The sequence below is a fragment of the Myripristis murdjan genome, chromosome 5 (genome assembly GCF_902150065.1).
Source record: "Myripristis murdjan chromosome 5, fMyrMur1.1, whole genome shotgun sequence".
NCBI classification, from domain to species: Eukaryota; Metazoa; Chordata; class Actinopteri; order Holocentriformes; family Holocentridae; genus Myripristis; species Myripristis murdjan.
This window is the reverse complement of record NC_043984.1, coordinates 8733400-8753501: the sequence shown is the minus strand read 5'-3', so window position 1 is coordinate 8753501 and position 20102 is coordinate 8733400. Positions and strand designations below refer to the sequence as shown.

Genomic DNA, 20102 nt, shown 5'->3' with positions numbered 1-20102 from the left:
TATCTCATTGACATGTAGAGATAAGCGTACACACACACACACACACACATATTCACACAGCAGTGTGTGTGTGTGCATGCATAACAATGCCCCATTTCCTGACAGTGAGCAGATTTCAACAGGACTGGATTTAGACCTCTTTCAATTACAGCTGTTCAATGAAGCACAATTCCCCTTTAACACTAGACACAATTACTGTAAGATGACTAACACTCCTAATAGAACCGATTACAGCCTGACAGACGCACTGTCTGTATGGTGGGGAAGAGCAAAGAGAGCACAAGAAAGAAAGAAAGTGAGAAACAAACAAACAATGCCAAAAAAGGGGCCATGGGATAAAGCACTCTCTCCCTCCCTCCCTCTCTCTCTCTCTCTCTCTCTCTCTCTGTGTGTGTGTGTGTGTGTGTGTGGACATGTTCAAATAGGAATAGTAATATTTTGATAATTAGGACACATCCCATCAGAAAAGCTGAATGCACACAGTGAAATCAGATCAAATTTGCACAGTGGCAAACGACACAGTTCCATACCCATCACACACCCACTTCATGCAGAGACAACCACCCGGCTCTCAGGCCAGCACTCCACAAATAAAAACAAGATTCCCCGTCTTCATACCTATTATTATTCAACTAGTGAAATCTGTTTACAGGAAATAATTATGTCTGTCGAAGATTGAGGTTTCTAGATAAATACTGTATAATTTATGGACTGCTCTATTATTTCACTAAATAATTTATGAAATGTAACCCCATTGCTAATGAGTGGGTTAACTCATTTTAATGAATGTCTGACTTTTGCAAGGAATGAGCATGGTGTGTATGTAGGTCTGTTTGTTGTGTACTACTCTCTGGTTGTGCAAGATAAACTCCCATCATGTCAGGCAAAGAACCATAGTGTTTTATTCTGAATCCACTTTATCTAGGAAACCTCAATATTCCTGACAGGGGCAATCCTTCTCTTCACATTTGGACTGGGATTGGAATTTAAATGTGGTTCACTCTCAATTTCAATCCCTGACTCACAAAAGCAAAAAGAGTTAATGTGTTAAATGCTCCTAGGCAAATGATGCTCTCTCAATTTGCTTGACCACCTGCCTTAAACGTGTAGCTCATACATCAGCTAGTTTAGTATGTCAAAAAACTATGGAGAAAACATACTGTACATCTGTAAACTACAGCCATCTGGGACAAGCAGTGTCTTCATTATTTTCTCTTCAAAGTACAAATGTATTGTGCTGAGGAATAGGATTAAAAAATGTGTTTGAAGGGAAAACAGTATGTATCCATTTTGGTCAAAAAACAGTTCAATTTTTCATTGCTCAGTAATTAAAAGTAGCGTATACGTCTTCAAAATGTCACCCATAATTTGGAAGTAAAGGGTTCCAGTTTCCTGAAAACATCAAGAAAAAAGTCAGTAATGATGTTTACTTTTATGCCAGTAATCATTTTGACAGCGTTTGTCAGATTTTTCAAACACATATCAGATATTACAGATCTGATTTTCTAACTTAGTTCTTTATTAGTGCAGTTAAACTTGAAAACTTCAAAAAGATCTTGACCATTGAGTTTAATATTTTAATTCTTTGTCTTTTTTGTGAGTGGTATGGTCGATCATGCCAGAGGTCCACTGCGGAGCTAAGAGTGCTGCAGTTCTTCCACAGGGCTTCCAGCTGAACTTTGACTTGAAGCTGAAATGCTACACTCATCAATGTCACTTCAGTGCAACCTCAGACATCAAAACTGTCAGAATGTAATAAGGCAGGACATACTCTGTTCCTCTTTGACAGCCTCTCTCCTACTCCCCTACCCCACGGCTCAGCGATGTCCTCAGAAAGCACCGGGCAGGGCTCAGAGCATCTGAGAGAAATGGCGCAAATCCAGAGACCCCACTGACCTCAGTAATTATCAGACTCTCCTATCTGCATTTTCCTCCTGGCTAAAAACTGCCAAGACCACTTATTAGCAGGAGAAAATCAGCAACACCAAAGACAATCAAACATTATTCTCAGTTTTTGATTCATTCCTCAACCCTCTGCTGCCACCACCATCAACTCCGCTCACTGCTGACCGCTTTGCAGCCCTCTTTACTGATAAGTTTCTTCAGTAATCAGTTTTCTGAGCCTGACCAACTCAGTATGCCACTGCCAGCTAATGGACCCTCACTCTTCTCATTTACCAGTGTCACCAAGGAGCAAGTCTCTAAACTTATGCGTGACTCATGTCCTACTACCTGTCCGTTGGACCCTATACCCCTATACCAGTGGTGGAATGAGCTACCAAACTCCATTCGATTCGCAGAGTCCTTCTTAATCTTTAAGAACAGGCTAAAACCCCATCTCTTTAGGGAACACCTTCTCACCTAATGGACTGTGTAATCCAAAAAAAAAAAAAAAAAAAGTTGCCTCTATGCATTCTTCCTCCCTCTATGCACTTTATGCACCTTATACATTGCATCCTTGCACTGCCTTGTAGCAGTGTCCTCTGGACCAGAACCAGAGCTTTATGGCACTTGATGTTGTTGTTCTCCCCTGAATAGATCTTTGCTTGTGATGTATAAAAATCTCATACGTATGTCACTTTGGTCCAAGCACGGTTTTATGCTTTGCTACTGACACTTTATAATTGAAATGTGATCGCCTCCAAAAATATATGACATGATTTTTTTTTTTTTAAATAGTCATTAGACATTCAGTACATGAATTTACATGTTGTAGAAGGAGAAAAAAGAAAAAGAAAAACACAATTAAAGCTAACAAAAACACTTGTCTATATGTTTGAAAAAAAGGAGTAGGTAGAAGCAAAGCTTGTGTTTCCTACCCTTTTGATACATCATTTTTAACACGGTTACTGTGTGTTATCAATCGATCAATCAACCAATCAATCAATCAATCAATCTCATATCATACCTATTTTGATTATGTCAGGAGTCTCCAAGGGCTTAACAACAGCTACATAATGAAACAACAGCTGAGAATTCTGGATAAAAATTATACCACCTAGCCTTAGATTCTGACTATCTTCTAAAAAACCTTGGAAGGGGCTATTTCATACTTATTGTAGGTTACTTTTGTTGATAGAATTTGCTCTCTGTACTGTTGAGTGGGCTGTTTTCAGCCAGGGATGTTAGCCATCCCTTTCACTTTTGTTGAAATCAATAGTGAGTTATAAAATTAAAAAGTACTGCAGATATAAGCCTAAGCACAGTTCCAGAGCTGTATAGGTCATTTTAGATGTGTTTGGTGCTGAGAATGGCTCAGTTAGCTTCATCTGGAACCACAGAAATCACTGATCAGTGTTTGTGGAAGTGCTGTGGGCCACTTGAAACAAATATCTGTGATGAATGATGCCCACTTGATATTTCTAGAGACATTCACTCAGCAAAGTGGTTGGGAATCTTGGGCAGCCACAACTTTGGCCCAAAGGACAGACATCTGGAGAAATTTGCCTAATAAAACAGGGGATTTCTGCCACTGGTCAATGCTGACTGAACAAAAGGCAGCACTGGTATTGACTGATGAAGCAAGCAAGAACAGGCTATTGTGTGGCCAGTGTTGGCAAGACTATTTTAAAAATGTAATCGGTCACAGATTAGAATTACTATTTCCAATGCTTCATCAAAGTAATGTAAAGTATAACATCTGATTACTTTTCGATCACTTCCCTAAAAAATGGATTGAACTAGAACCCAAATATTTAAACCAGGCAGAATATAATCCTTAACTTGAAAACAAAAAAATGTCATTAAATTTCACTTTTTATAGAAAACGATCGTTACATGTACACATCACATCACAATGATGTAAAAAAAAAATGTTAATCATTTAAATGCTTTAAAAATAAAATTTGCCAGTGCTTAGCCACGCTGGGTTATGTGACATCATGTCTGACATGTACTAGAAGTGACTTGGGTGTTACTTGGGAAACTTGGTTTGGTATGTCGAGGTACATAATCTGAAAAGTTTGAAAAGAATGAGAAAAGTGACTTCATTAACAAGAGTGCTTCTAAAAATGCCAAGGTGTGCAACTACTTTGCGGTGTTTTAAAGGATCAAATGGTGCACGTGCATTATTTTTATACGGTTGTATTTCTTAAGGAAACTTAAGAAAGCAAAATTCCCACGCCAAGTTCTCGTCAGCTTCTACAAAGGAGCGATTGAAAGCATCCTGACTGGAAACATCACAAACTGGCATGGGATGTGCACGGCCCAGGACAGGAAGACTCTGCAACGAGTGATTAAAACTGCCCAAAACATCATTGGCACCCATCTACCAAGCATCAGTGATATCGGGGAGGTGAGGTGCCTGCGCAGAGCCAAAAGGATCCTAAAAGACAACACCCACCCCAGCCACAGCCTGTTCACCCTGCTGCCGTCAGGCAAAAGATACAGAAGTATTCGCTGCCATACCACCAGACTAGAGCAGCTTCTTCCCTCAGGCTGTGAGAATACTAAATGCACCATCTGCACTCCTCCATGTTTAATACTTTTATTCTCTATACAATCAATTAATCAATCAAGAGGGAACCACACTTTAATTTCATTATTCAACCTGTTGTATAATGACAAATAAACTTCCTTGTATCCTTGTATCCTTAAAAGCCACAGAGAATTGGACACGGCCAAATGACGCTGAATAGAAACAGCTGCAGTCTGTTGTTAGCCAGGTTAGCCAAATTACGTCCGTGGCCTCAATGGCTGAGCTGAAATGTGTTACCCCAGCCGCTATGCTGACCCACACTAAAATATGATAGGCAACAATGAATGACATATTCTATACATATTTACTTGCCACTGGAAAAACAGGTATTTGGATGTAACCATTTTGTAATTGCCACCATTTTGATCGGTAACCGTAATTTAGCATTTTGTTGAATACTAAATTACTGTAACAGATGTAAAAACTGTAATAGACTTTTTTTCTCAGCAACCATTTTTACATGAAATAGCAGGTAAACACAGGTGTTTACTGATTAATTACACGCTGTTACACCTAAATGGAACAGAACCTTATTTATTGTCATTAGTGACACCTGTGTTTACCTGCTATTAAGGGTCAAAATGGCACCTGAGAAAAGGGGTCAACTACATGTACTTATTTTACATGTCATGCTGTTACATCTGACCCAATACTCCACAACCTTAAACTTGGCTATAGCTGATGTCTGTCCACTGTAAAAAAGAATTTCCCTAAATGGTTGAAAGGTGCTTCAAAGAGCCATAAAAGCGGGTCTTTGAGGAACCAGCATTGGTTCTTCAAAGAAAAAAAAGAAGAGAAGGGGTGTATGGAAATACCAGTTAATTCAGCAGTTAACCCGCATGAATCAAATATAATTCTTGATAGTGGTGCTTTAGGGGAACCATTCACTGTTCCACAAAGAACCTGGCCTTCCAGGTCTTCATGGTGTAGGTGGCTGTGTGGCCCTGGTGCATCCGGCTTCCCTTGGTGACATCATCTCTCATCCGCCACCTATCTATCCACATATCTTTTGTTGTTTGTTTTCTGTGTTTACAACATCTATTGCACGTCTGTCCGTCCTGGGGAGGGATCCCTCCTCTGTTGCTCCCCTGAGGTTTCTTCCTATTTTTCTCCCTGTTAAAGGGTTTTTTTAGGGAGTTGTTCCTCATCCGATGTGAGGGTCTAAGGACAGAGGATGTTGTATTTTTCTATAAAGCCCTTTGAGACAAATTTGTAATTTGTGATTTTTTTTTATTCATTTACTTGTGGCTACACAAATAAATGAATTGAATTGAATTGAATTGAATTGAACTGAAATGAACCTCAAGAAACCATTTCTTTAAATGGTTCTTCAAAGAGTGTCCAAAGATCCTTGAAAGACCTATCAAAAAGTTCTTTGAGGTTGTAGTGAAATGTTTCCTCAGAGGTTTCACCTTTCAATCAAAGGTGTGGCTACACAGTGCTAACCCACAAATGTAATGACCATTTGTGGGTTAGTGGCCGACATCATTCCTCTGACATCTGAATCGGGCTTCTGTTCACCCTGCAGTATGGCACAAGGCATTGTTATATCACATCCTGTGTATCAGTAACTGCATGATAATCTCCTTTAAAGGATAGACCACATTTTAGTGAGTTCATAAATATCTGTAAATTTAACTCATGTCTAAAAATGTAATTGATGTACTCAAAATAATGAATAACATCAAAATCCCAGAGTGGTTCTTTTCTTTGCTGCTGTTTTTGCTATTAAACTGAGAAGATACTGTATATTTCTCATATATCCTCCTCATAAAAGCTCCCTGAACAATAAACTCAATTCACTTTCTGCTCTGCTTTGTGCTGCACTGCAACAATGCACACACACACACACACACAGAGACAATTCCATGCACTTACAGACATATATACACACACACAAGTACACAAAGACACACAAAACAGACAATTCACACAACAAACACTTGCACACGCGCTCACCCACCCACCCACACACACAAACAGCCACTGAATAACAGTTGGAGGACAGAAAATGATTACTCAGTGCTTTTTCTTTTTTTTCTTCATCTCTTTTTTCTTTCTCTTTTTTATCCAGAGTAGAGTGAAGCGACACGGCACGGCATTATTGCTTCTCTTTGCGTAAACGGATGTTGGGGAAAAATCAGATAAAAATACTATTTATTTCTCATCTCCTCTGCTTTTGGAGCTGCACACAGACACACACACAAGTTGCCCACACAAACGCACACATGTAGAGCTCACACACAAACACATGCAGTGCTTAACACACACAAACGGACTCACCTGCAGAGCGCAAAATGCTCACACACATTTGTGCAAAAGCATGCACGTGCAAGAGCCAGACACATGTGAACATATACGCATGCATGAAGTCATACATATCTGTAGACAAAATGCACACACAGTTGTGTGTATATACACAGATCTATCCTACCTTCCTCTTTGTTTGATTGTGTGCATACAAGGCAGTATGCCTTGCTGACACTATGATACGCAGTACACTTAAATGATAGGTGAACTAGATACAATTCATTGTTACAACAATTCATTCCAAAATTATATGTGTGTGTGTGTGTGCGTGTGTGTGTGTGTGTGTTAATTTTGGAAATGGTTTTGCCACCTAAGCACAGTCAAGCACAAAAATTATGTTGCCTTTACACAAAATACTTACTGGAATACATTATGGTTTTGCATGTGAAATTAAATTATAAGCATGTTAAACAAACATTTTATGTTTAGAATGGCAAGTGACAATATGTGAGAAAAACAATTTTCAACTGTGGAGTTTTCAGTTTTCAAATATGACGTATAAACTGTCACCTGGGGTTGCTGAGAAAAACATTTTATGTCCATAAGGACACATGCTTTGATTTCACATCTATATTTATGTGTACCTTATTTGTAAGGGTGTAGTCTTCAAACGATTCATTCCATTATGAATCTAACACTTTGATTGAGATCGATTGATCAAGAATTTGCTGGGTGGTATCCCCAAAAAAAGGTTGTCAGCCCTGGACTAAGGGTGGGTACATCCCACATTTTAAGGACACTTTCAGGCCTAATTGTCTACATCCTTGGTCTGATTAAGGCATGAGGTTGTTACTTTGTTATATTTCTCATTAGGTCGTGTCAGTGTTCACATGGCCCTGTGATAAGTGGACCAACATGAGCAAACAAATAGCAGGCAGTCAAGCAGGTCCAAAAGGTACTGGGCAGAATTTTTACGGTGGAAACTCCCAGTTCGGAAACAGCAGTATGTTGCAAGAACAGAGCAATAGCACAACATTGGGTCAATGGTGGATGGTGATGGCAATTCTGTTTTTTATTACTATGCTTTGATGTTTCTATCAAGTGAGAACAACTGTTCAGTGTGAGGAATATGAGCAGCAAGTCTCTGAATATTGCTTCACTTAATTCAGAGACATGCTGCAAGGAGACAGTGTCAAAGGAGAGGGCTGGCCCAATACGAGAGCCCACAATGTACACCTCTCACAACACAGAGTACGAGTGAGAGATGTATTTAATGAGGTAGGTATGGGTAAGGTGTTTCTATATAGGCTGTATGCCCATATATTTTAGCTGTAGACATTAAAGGTCATAGTTAACTGCCTATAATTTAGGTTGGATTAAGTTCTTTGAAACAAACTGTGCTGTGGTTCACTTGGAACTGGGCAGAATCCCGACTTTTCAGGTGGACCACAGTTCACTTGTTTGGACCAAACTATTCACATCAACTGTTAGCCCAGTGCTAAAGGTCAGTTATTAATTTATAAATAGACATCAAAGAAGTTTTGCCAGCATTCCTTAATTTCTCCAATTTGATTTTGGATGCTATCACACATACAAAGTGTATTACCAAAGTCCAGTCAATTGCTCTGCTTGTAATCAGCCAGTTGAGTGTCATATAAATAGAGATACAAGGTAATTGTATTAATTAAATTCTCAACAAATTTCTGATCTTCCGTTACTGGGAGATATTATCATCAGGAAGTATGCTCTGTTGTTGACATGACAACTGACTGAGTGATGGGTTCAAAGCTGAAGTCAGGTAAGTCTCAATGATGCACAAAACAACCATGGCAACGATGACAACAATAGCATTGCTTGAAGTATAAATAAATGTTGATGCAACTGAGCATAAAATGTTATTATCACCATAATAAAATCACCAGACTATAAACTGACCTTAATAGTGGGGCGGCTTAGCTCAATATATCACAACAATCGTTCATTTTGTGATAAAAGCATAAAATTTGGTAGATGTGTTGGTGGATATATTTCAAACAAATCTGGATATTGGGCCATCACAAAAGCGCCCCCTAGTGGCCATAGCAGGCATTTGATTTGTTAAAATGAATAAAAATATAAAAATGATTCATTAAAATATTTTAAAAATGTAAATACACATTAAATTAAGAAAAAATACAGTTATACACACTCAGTTTCTCAAACACTTTCTGCCCCCCCCCCACCACAACAACCACTGAAAGCCAGCTAGCCAATGAGCTGGCTAGCATATATTCAGGACCGAAAATTGAAAAAAGCCCCTTAGAAAACAACATGGTGGGCATTTTTGAGGAAAAGCACTTTATCTGTTGTTTCTGTATGATTATTTAATGATTTATGATTATTTAATCCATTTCTGCTGTATGCCAAGCTGTAAAAGTTACAATTTAGTCATAATTATTGATTAATTAGCATAATTATTGATTAGTCGCCCAAAGTCAGAAATGGCTATCAGTTTCCTATTTGTCAATATTCTATATATGATTGTTTGGTATCATTGTAAAGGGGACCTTCTCAGCTTTCATTTAAGCCCATGGGTGTCTCATTCTGACAAACACAGAGGTCACATGACCTCCTTAAACCATAAATTACACACATTTTCCCACATTTTTCGCCTAAACTATATAGTTTCTTTTATCCCTGTGGGATCAAGGGATATCAAGGACCCAAAAGACAACATCCACAATACCTAATGGACTTTGAGGATTCAGGAAATGTATGATATACCCATACTATTTCTTTGTGAGAGGTTATTGTGAGCCTTAAAATAGCAGTAACTGACTCAGGCCCATTCACCTCCATTCATTCTCCAGCATTACGTAAAAACGACCTCACCAATTGTTTACTGTAGATATAATGATATTATTACTAATACAAATGTAATAATAATCAAAGGCCAGGTAGACATTTTTCATCAATTTAATTAATTAGTAAAAATTAACTGAACGTGGCCACTAATTATTACAAATATGGATGATAATGATTGGATCAAAACAGTAGTGCATTACAATTTTTTTGTGATCACATTTTTTCTTCTTCAGTGCATTACATATTCATGCAAAGGTCACTTGACTTTCGGCACTGACAAGACCTGCTGGAATGTGTTTAGGCAGCCCAGTGATCTACTCAACAGGCTTGGTGAAGGTCCGGAGGTGAATGACTCCACCATCATGGATGCAGAAGTGTTCTTCTGCAAATTATATGGTGCAGTCAACACAAACAACATCAGTGAAGTCCGTTTGGGCATGTTTGTCAAGAGCATGACCATAAAGAGACTGCCACCCACCAGAGATGCTCTGAACTTTCACATCCAGTGTGTTCACTTCCAGACTTTGGTCTGGTGGCAGGCCCACTTGCAGTACCCGGTGCTCCCACCCCCTGAAAATATGGGATGGAAGATGGAGGACAATGTGCTTGTTCCTGAACTCATGTCACTGCCTGCAGTTCCAGATGCCTGTGAGGAGCTAGTGACCTGTGGCTGCACAACTGGATGCCAAACCCATGCACTGCATCTTGTCAGTGCCGAAAGTCAGGTGACCTTTGCATGAATATGTAATGCACTGAAGAAGAAAAAATGTGATCACAAAAAAATTGTAATGCACTGCTGTTTTGATCCAATCATTATCATCCATATTTGTAATAATTAGTAGCCATGTTCAGTTAATTTTTTACTAATTAATTAAATTGATGAAAAATGTCTACCTGGCCTTTGATTATTATTACATTTGTATTAGTAATAATATCATTATATCTACAGTAAACAATTGGTGAGGTCGTTTTTACGTAATGCTGGAGAATGAATGGAGGTGAATGGGCCTGAGTCAGTTACTGCCAATTTAAGGCTCACAATAACCTCTCACAAAGAAATAGTATGGGTATATCATACATTTCCTGAATCCTCAAAGTCCATTAGGTATTGTGGATGTTGTCTTTTGGGTCCTTGATATCCCTTGATCCCACAGGGATAAAAAAAACTATATAGTTTAGGCGAAAAATGTGGGAAAATGTGTGTAATTTATGGTTTAAGGAGGTCATGTGACCTCTGTGTTTGTCAGAAAGAGACACCCATGGGCTTAAATGAAAGCTGAGAAGGTCCCCTTTACAATGATACCAAACAATCATATATAGAATATTGACAAATAGGAAACTGATAGCCATTTCTGACTTTGGGCGACTAATCAATAATTATGCTAATTAATCAATAATTATGACTAAATTGTAACTTTTACAGCTTGGCATACAGCAGAAATGGATTCAGCATTAAATAATCATACAGAAACAACAGATAAAGTGCTTTTCCTCAAAAATGCCTACCATGTTGTTTTCTAAGGGGCTTTTTTCAATTTTCGGTCCTGAATATATGCTAGCCAGCTCGTTGGCTAGCTGGCTTTCAGTGGTTGTTGTGGTGGGGGGGGGGGCAGAAAGTGTTTGAGAAACTGAGTGTGTATAACTGTATTTTTTCTTAATTTAATGTGTATTTACATTTTTAAAATATTTTAATGAATCATTTTTATATTTTTATTCATTTTAACAAATCAAATGCCTGCTATGGCCACTAGGGGGCGCTTTTGTGATGGCCCAATATCCAGATTTGTTTGAAATATATCCACCAACACATCTACCAAATTTGGTGCTTTTATCACAAAATGAACGATAGTTTAGCTATGCCGCCCCACTATAACAAGGATCACAGCTGAGTGAAGTTTGAAAAGCGCTTTTATAGTGTTTATTGTCTTCAGCAGAACCAATCACGACCATCACCACCAATACTACTTCCTGTGGCCACTTTTAGAGACCATTCTTTACTATTCAGGGGAAATGATTGTTTCAGGTAGCAAGGTGATTTAGATAAGTGTTTCCTCTCTGTTCAGGCTCCTTGCTCAGGCTTTGTAGGGTCTCGGCGCTAACCAGTGTGACTTGGCTGAGGCGGTCAATCCGTTTAGTATCCATCGACTTAGTGACACACAGCTTTCCACTGTGCTGCCTTACCAAGGAAATACATGCTAATTTGAGCTCGGTTGAAAAAGATGTGCCACTTGTGTTTGTCAGTGTCAGACGAGAGGATGAAACAAGCTGCCACTTTTCACCAGTTGTCACACATGTCATTTAGCAGGACACTCAAATAAAACTTCAAGTCTATTTTCCTTGGTGTCACTCTCTGACTTGTCAATTCCTTCTGCCTCTGAAGGGCCTAATGCTATTTAAACAGATTTCGACACTGATATGGTGCGACATAACAATCAGTATTAAAAATCAAATATGTAATTTTAAATGATAACGCATTATGAATTCATTCTTTTCTGAAAAGCATTAATTTATGATTTTTGCTATCAACAAAATGTATACACTTAATGTTTCTCCATATATTTTCTCAAAGCAAGTAGTTGTATTCCATGCCCGCAAATTACAAATCTATACCCAGAGATTTCCCCTCGAAATCTGAGGGCAGGGTTTACAAATCCGTAGGCATGGATTCGTAATCCGAGGGCACAGATTATGAGTCCGAGGGCATGGATTGTGAATCCAAGAACATGGATTATAAACTGTGCGCACAGATTTCTAAACTGAGAGTATTTACACATGGCTCTTATTTATTTTCTAAGCTTATCTCAGGGGGGTCCATATCCATATCCTTACTTTGTAGCCACACTTTCTTCACACCAGTACTTCATCACCATAATAAAGTCGTCTGCAATTGTTTTCCTAAAAGCAGCAGCACTATTGTGTTTTCATGACCTGAAATTGGACAGAGTGAAACACTCTGTCTACCAGAAAATAGTCCCCAGGGAAATGTAGTTTATAAATGACAATGACTTTGTTAGGCGCAGAAGCAAAACATTATACTGTGGCAAAAATTCAAATTTTAAAAAGGTTGGGATCTTGGTTATATTTTATGAAATCTTTAGCACCCTGCATCATTTTCATAATGGTTTGTTGCTATGTAAAATCTGCCAAGACTGTAGTAAATGGGCCAAACATTCAAAATCACTGGTATGGTCCTTTAACTTCCTAGTTCAGAGGCCTGATCTTCACATAAGAACTAAACCCCAATTCCATTCTAATCACATCCTTTGAATCTCCATCCTGCATTTTCTTACAGTCCCTCACTGGTTAAAGAAAATAAAATATCAGTGCTAAATATACAGGAAAGAAAATGATCATGACTTTTCCCACTGTGCTGGATTTGCATTGAAAACCTGCTGACAGGTCTAGAGAGGTTAATCCATTTAGTGGCCGGTGGCTTAGTGTCACTAGCCATCCTGGAGAGGAGTCGCACTCTCATCACCCGGCCGTGATCACCCCAGGGAACAGGCGACAACAACAGACGTGCAGTGGGAAGGTTCAGATCTAAAGCAGCGGTCTCCAGTCATGTTTCATGATGGGCCAACTGTACATGTGTTTCCACTGCACCAGGTGATTTCACTAATTGGTTGCTCTCTCTCTGCATGACAGAATCAAACCATCCACATGGCCTGTCTTGATATAAAGCGTCAAAGCCTTTTACAGCCTAGCCATTTGTGCCATTACCAGAAAAAAAAAATCAACTGCACACATTAGTACATAAAATGTAGAAATATATGTAAACAGTCTCTTCAAAATGCAGTGTTATGTGTAAAATGTGTGTAATATTGTTTCTGAAGTGAGATGCAGATAGTGTCAATCCGAAAGAAAAAAAAAACCTGAAAAACTCTCTGCTAGGTTCAGTTAATTTAGATTAATCAACTCAGACTTAACTCATCAACAAACTGGACAGTCCAGTACTACATGCAGGTGCTGCAGCTCCATGGCAAATCATTTTAGTTGATTAACAACACAATATCTCACATGCTGTACTTGAGACACAAAGAGCCAGGCAGCTGTAAGATACTGCTCCATCAGAAAAAATTACGCCCTTGTGTTACAAAACAGTCAGCTATTTCAAATGCAGCTTTTGAAGGGGCAGGGGCAGTAACTACAGTATGGCACAGGGCCAGTTTTGGATAGACAGCCTCTATTGGACTCCAGACCTGCACTGGTGTCTCATTAAACACACCCCGTTTGATGTTGTTGATATACTTCTCCATTTCTGTCAACAGACTGTCAGTCACATCAGGCTGATTTGTGGATGACATGTTGACCTCTATGAGGAATGCAAGGAAGCAGTATTTCTTAAGGACAGTAGAGGAGCCTCTGAGTGGCCCTGGCAGTAGCAGCATCTTCCGGAGAAGCTTCAGCTGGGTTATACTGAGAAGCCAAGTTCTGCACAAAGGACTGTGCTGCCCTCCTCAGTGGCACTGTGTCCGGTGACTGAAGATCCAGCAAAAATCTTGGATCCATTAGGCAGGCTCCTGCTTGGGGTAGCATCAGACTGTGTGGAATCAGGGCGAAGAATGCCAACAAAACCTTCTTACAAGAGACTTAGACTTCAGCAGCACTTTAGCTATCTGACCCCTAACAAGTTGAGCTGGCATCGGACTACTTGTGAGAGTGACTGGCTGTCACTTTGAAGCTACTCTGTGTGAATAGCATAGGGCTCAAGTAGCTTGACGAGGTTCTCCAACTTAGACCAATTGCTTGTGAGAAGTGAGTCCACGCCCAGCTCCTCAAGTAGTTGGTTTACTTCACTGACAGCTCTGATCTCCAGCAGTCTATTCAGCACAATAAAAATTGCTGTTCCAGCGAGTGCTACAATCACGGACCACAGTTTTGTCACACCTTCTGATCATTTCTTAATTTTCCACTGATGATTTCATGACAGCATGAACCAGCTCACTTGCTTTCATTATGACTGAATCAGCACTCGGGTGATTCATGACATCTTTCAGTGTGACAATTAAGTCACGTAAGCATCAAATGTAAAACACACAAAAATAGTCATACAGTTCAGTTTTAATACTACTTGAGCCATGTATTTAATTTAATAAAAAAATATTTATGAATAAGGGATTTAAACTGTGCTAACTCTAGTTTCTATAGCAGGGATCATTTTTATGGAAGCTTACTTTTTTTGTTATATAAGTTCTTATATTGTGAGCTCTATAGACTTTTTTTCCACAGTATGACACATCGGTTAATAATGTGTCTCCATCTTAATTTTTATCTTGGATATGTAATTGACCCCAGCATGAAAATTTTGAGTAGGCTTATTTCTTACCATTGACTACTGGTGTAGGCTAACTGAGCAAAACAGCATTGTTTGTAGGCAAGCTGCATTTCAGCTTCTCAGCAAAACACTGTTTGTAGTTAGCTTTATAACTACTGGAAAATAAAGAAAACAAAAGACAAAAGTTTAACCTACCTCTTAACTTTAACCCAGGAGAAAAAGTTAACAAAAAGGGCTTCTCCTCCCTAACCAGTGTTACTCTGTGTTCCCTTTTCAATAGATATTTACAATAGTTACAGTTAACTGGCTCCACAAACACTAGATCTACACAAGAATCATTCAACTAACAGTAGTCATCCTAATCACTGACAAAAGAAAGTCAAATTACAGCATGGCCTCCATTGTTGGGAAATGGAAGAGAAAGGGGGGCGGGAGATCAGCACCGGTGGGATGAAAATAGCCGCGCCCAGCCAATCAGCCAACAGCATTCTGTCAGCTGACCAAACGACACACACCTGCAGCTGATCAACATGCACACTGATTGCAGGCACTGAGGAGAGCAGGGGAGAGAGCTGTCAAGTTCACAACAAAACAAAAACACATTGCCCCAAGAACAAAAGTCATGACAGAAGCTTGCTGCATAAACGTAGCCAAACCATGCTATCGATCATCAGATTATATTTCCTGCAGCATATAGGCTATCTGCAGTATGTATGGACTACAAAGTTGCAGTAGTAGTAAGCAAGATTTTTTTTTTCTCTCTCTAAATTTGTTTTTCTATTAAATGGGCAGATATTAAGTTGAAGTTGACATGGTTGTTTCTATCATTGTGATATTTCATATCCAAAACGAGGGAAATTATTAAGACAAAAAAGTGTATGTCACTCTAACCACACTCACCCAGGCCTCTGCTGTCCTCACCCTCCGTGTCTGACTTCTTTGACTCAGACTCCATCCACAATTCTTCCTGCTCATCTCCAGAACCTCTTGACTGAGCTCGAGAAACGTCACCATCTTCTGCTTGTCTTTTATCCCTCAGAAGCTGCACAGCCTTGACGAGTGTTATAAAAAGCAGCACTTTGTCTTCTCCTATATCCCATGCATCTAATGTCTGATCAATGCAGTGGGCAATGGATTCTCTGATGTGTGGGTGCTCCTACTGGTGCAGGTTTAGCAGAGCATGGTGAGCCTGGTCTCAGGGTGGATGGTAAAAATATGCTGACACACCCGAGGAAGATGTAGTTAATCCTCTCTTGCGCCAACCATCTACACATAGAGTCAACTTCCTCGCCTCCCTTATGATTTCGTTCAGCTTCTGCTTTGCCGAGTCCATCTTAGCCCCAGTAAGGCTACTGACTCTTGCAGCTGCGGGTGTTTTGAGTTTTGGTTCGAGTAAGGTGCTGAACTTTTTGAAGCAATGGACTCACAAAGTCGCGTAGACATGCCAGTCTCAGTGAACTTGTTCACTAATGCTGTATTTACTAACCAGAAGGTATCTGGCCATCATTGGAATCAGCTCATTAGTGTTTTCTGCCCTCCTGGGGATACGGTTGTGTTGGGCTGCATTGTGCTGCCTGGCCTGCGGTCAGCTTCTGTTACAGTATGGAGGGCTGGCTGTTCTCCCTTACCCAGTTGAGGTAAGCTAGCTAAGCATTCTTGTGTGTGCTTTTCAAAGGGACTTTTAGAGTTGAGAAATGTTTCACATATTTTATCACATTCCCCTACAAGGCATTTACTCTTGTCTGAAACACGTTTTTTTTTTGGGAAGTTAGATAGGAGATAGATATTCACCCAAAATACTACACTTATGTATAAAATAAACTGACAAAGATGAAAATTAAGTGAATTTTCTCGATCGTTTTAGTTTATTTTAGCTTTGTGAGCGCACAATACAGTTTCAGTTAGTTAGTGTTTTTTGTAAGGCCTTGTTTTTATTGTTATTTGCGTTAACCAAAATGTTTTTTCACATTTAGTTCGTTCTCATTATTTTGTTAGTTTTTCAATAATGATAACACCCTTGCTCTCAATGGACAAGACTGCACCAGGAGACTTGCGGTAACATAAGGATAGAAAGAGCACATCAGGGGGAATAATAAAATAAACATAAATAACACAAGGGGTAATAATGGACATATTCATTCACATTCCAATATAGTGCTGTAGTCAATGGAGCAGTTTTGGTGGAAAGAAAAAGGTGCAATTTCACCTGTGTTGTCGATGCCGAGCAAGGAAGGCGCAACCAGTGAATAGACTTTTTATTTTCTTTTTCTCTGCCATTTTGCAGGAAAGAACAGAAACAAAGCCTCGTATACCTACTGACACAGACAAAGCAGAATATATGGTTGTGGGTTAATGGGGTTCACTCAACTCTGTACTCAGTCACCACATTCAGCATCAGTACAACAACAGCGGCATCAGGGCGTAAGAGTCACAAAAACACACTTCAACTCTATTGAGAAATGTTTTTTAATAATGTTTTTCTTTTCTTCACCAGCACTGAAAAGGAAATGGAGAATTTCATTCCAGTCTGAGATTGCAAGCATTTACAAAAGATTGATGCCTGCTCTTAAAACATGCTTCCTGGAATGAACGTAAAGCACAATACAGGTAACTATTGAAGATGTGAGTCATCTTAAGATGTTTGCTTGAAAACAGATCTTCAAAAACTTTACATCAAAAATTGATATTTCAGGGTGGTAAAGCAGAGACACTGACGGTAAACCCGTTTCTTTCATTTGGAAAAAATGAGAACTCACACAATGTGTATAAGCCAGATTCATCTTTTCTTCCTGGTTTACCACCCATTCACTGTACTACGGAAGTTTTGGATTTGGTATCACAAGTGCTATTTTTACACTTGAAATACTTTTTCACAGGTTGTTGTACAAATCATTCTAGTATTAGGCTGCTATAAAACATTACCAAAGGTGTTATTAATAGTGGATTATATCAATAGTGGTAAAATTTGGTTTATTACAGGGCACATTGGTAATGAAGCAGTAGAAGTTGTAGTATTAACTTACGATGACTGCACATTTAGTGAGTTTTAGCTTAAGGCAGAAAGGAGAAACCAGCCAGGTCCTTCACCCAGGAGACACTCCTGATCATTAGGTTGGCATATTGTCTGTCACAGGAGGTTAATCCCTTTAGTGGACAGTAACTTAGTGCCAGTGACCGCTTTTACACCGAGCCGCAGTATTACACCTCCAGCCATAACCCTCTCTGGGTCTAAAACTTGTTTGTTACAGTTGTGGTTTTTGGTTGTAAGCACTTTGTTTATTCAATATCTATCTCTTTGTGCTTGTGTTGCATCATTTTGCTCTGATTGATTAGTTAGGTCTAGGAGTCATTTTGACACATGCTTGTGATGAAGAAATAAACTTCAATTTTATCTGCAATTTTTATACAGTTTGTCACAATGCTACATGTTTTCAAGGCCACATCTCTTTTAAAGGAGATTTCTAATCTCAGTGGGGCTCCCTGGTTAGATAAAGGTTGAATTATTTCAGTTAAATAAATGTCCCAGTGTTCCCAAGTGATCTGTGGAAAGTGCCAAAACACCAGTGACCACTTAGCATCACGCACATCCCCAAAATGTATGAATCTCCCAAATTACCTCTTCAGAAAAATTTAATTATATGAATAAAGCTGCATGTCTCACACTTTTTTTTTTTTTTTTTTTTTTTTGTCCTGAAAGATTATGTGGAAAGGTTCCTTGCTAGGCTACTAGGCCAATCAAGCTCCGAGCACAGGACTGTCTGCAGTGTGCCATGACAGCTGAATCCTTTTAACGACCAGACTTAGTATTACTTACAGAGAGGTGCTACACCATCAATAGCACCAAAACACGCGTCTGACCCAATTTATCTAAACCCACCTGCTCTTGATTATCGATTAAAGCTGCCCCAGGCAACATCACACTCTGGTGTCCCCAAGTGGCAGTGAGAGAGAATTGTCTGTAAAGTAAATTGTGCAGCATGGCATTTGTAAATACGTATATTCATCCTCTAGGCGGGCAGAGAACACTTTTAAGAGTCTGTTTCTATTTTGCTCTCAAGCTTCAATTTGTCACTTCTTGTCCGGCCAGAAGATTTTCTGCTAGTGTCCGTACCCGACAGCTGAACTTCATTTGGGTCGATAGCACGACTGGAGCCTTTTCACAGCAGCCATTTTGAGATGAAAAGTAGGTAAACACAGGTTTAACTAAGTACATTAATGAGGTTTCTGTTCCATTTAGGTCTCCAGTGTCCAGGTGCTGGTCATGCTTGCTCACTGGTAAGACTCTGCTACACTTAAATGGAAAAATGGCCATTAGTAACACCTGTTTTTACTTCTTATTTCATGTCAAAATGGCTGCTGTGAAAAAGGTCTAATCACTTTGTGATTTGTAATTGAGATGAAGTGAGTTGTAACCTTTCAACTCGTTTCAACCAACAGTTCTGATCATTGGAATATATCCATATGTTTAATCTTGCCACGCACAACTTAATCTTCCACTAGAACTGCTGCTTGCATTATAATAGCAGTGAAGAGCTTTTTATAGCATGGCAAGGTGTGGTAAACAAGTGCTGTAATTATGTCAGCGATTACAGTTTAAAGCAGGTAACCTGTAATCTATGACAGATTACCTGTTGAAGGCAGCCTGCCCAGCTCCGGCAATGGTGTTGTAGGTTAATCCCCTTAGTGGCCATGGATTTACTGTCACTGACAGCTCTGGCAGAAGGGTGTTACACGTTCATCCATACCACAGCCTGCAGTTCACCTTACTTTCAACCTGGCTCTGTGTGGCTCAAAGGGTTAGGGTTAGAGCTAACACCGCCCGCACCGGGTTGCCTATTTAGGTAGAACGCTCAGGCAGAGCAGTGAGTAAGCAGTGTCTTGTGTAAACAGATAACTCACCCTTTGAAAAATTAGCTGTTATGTTGGACAGTAGTGTTGCCATCTTCCTGTCATCATTACTGAGTGCTGGATACTTTTTAAGAATATTAACTGGGGGAAAGTTTCCCTTGTTGGCAGGAGGCTCACAGTTAGCATTTGGAGCATCCAGCCAGTATCCAGCACTCAGTAACACTGAGAGGAAGATAGAGTCACGATTGTCCTACATCAGAATCAGAATACTTTAATGATCCTCGAGGGAAAATTGGATAAACATAGCATTGAGGGGGAAGTGAAATAATATATATATATTTTTTTTCAAAATGGGTGAATTATCCCCATAAAGACACTTGGGGTGCAAGAACAGCTTTAGCTATATCA

General features: G+C 39.4%; 1 protein-coding gene across 4 annotated transcripts in view; it reads right to left on the bottom strand.

The window, feature by feature from the left end:
* Positions 1–15257, bottom strand: part of ptprt (protein tyrosine phosphatase receptor type T) — a 490886-nt gene extending 475629 nt beyond the window's left edge. For all 4 annotated transcript variants that reach the window (XM_030051856.1, XM_030051857.1, XM_030051859.1 and 1 more), the window contains exon 1: positions 15042–15257. The gene's annotated coding sequence lies outside the window, so the exon portion shown is untranslated. The remainder of the gene's footprint in view (positions 1–15041) is intronic.
* Between the last annotated feature and the right edge of the window lie 4845 nt (positions 15258–20102).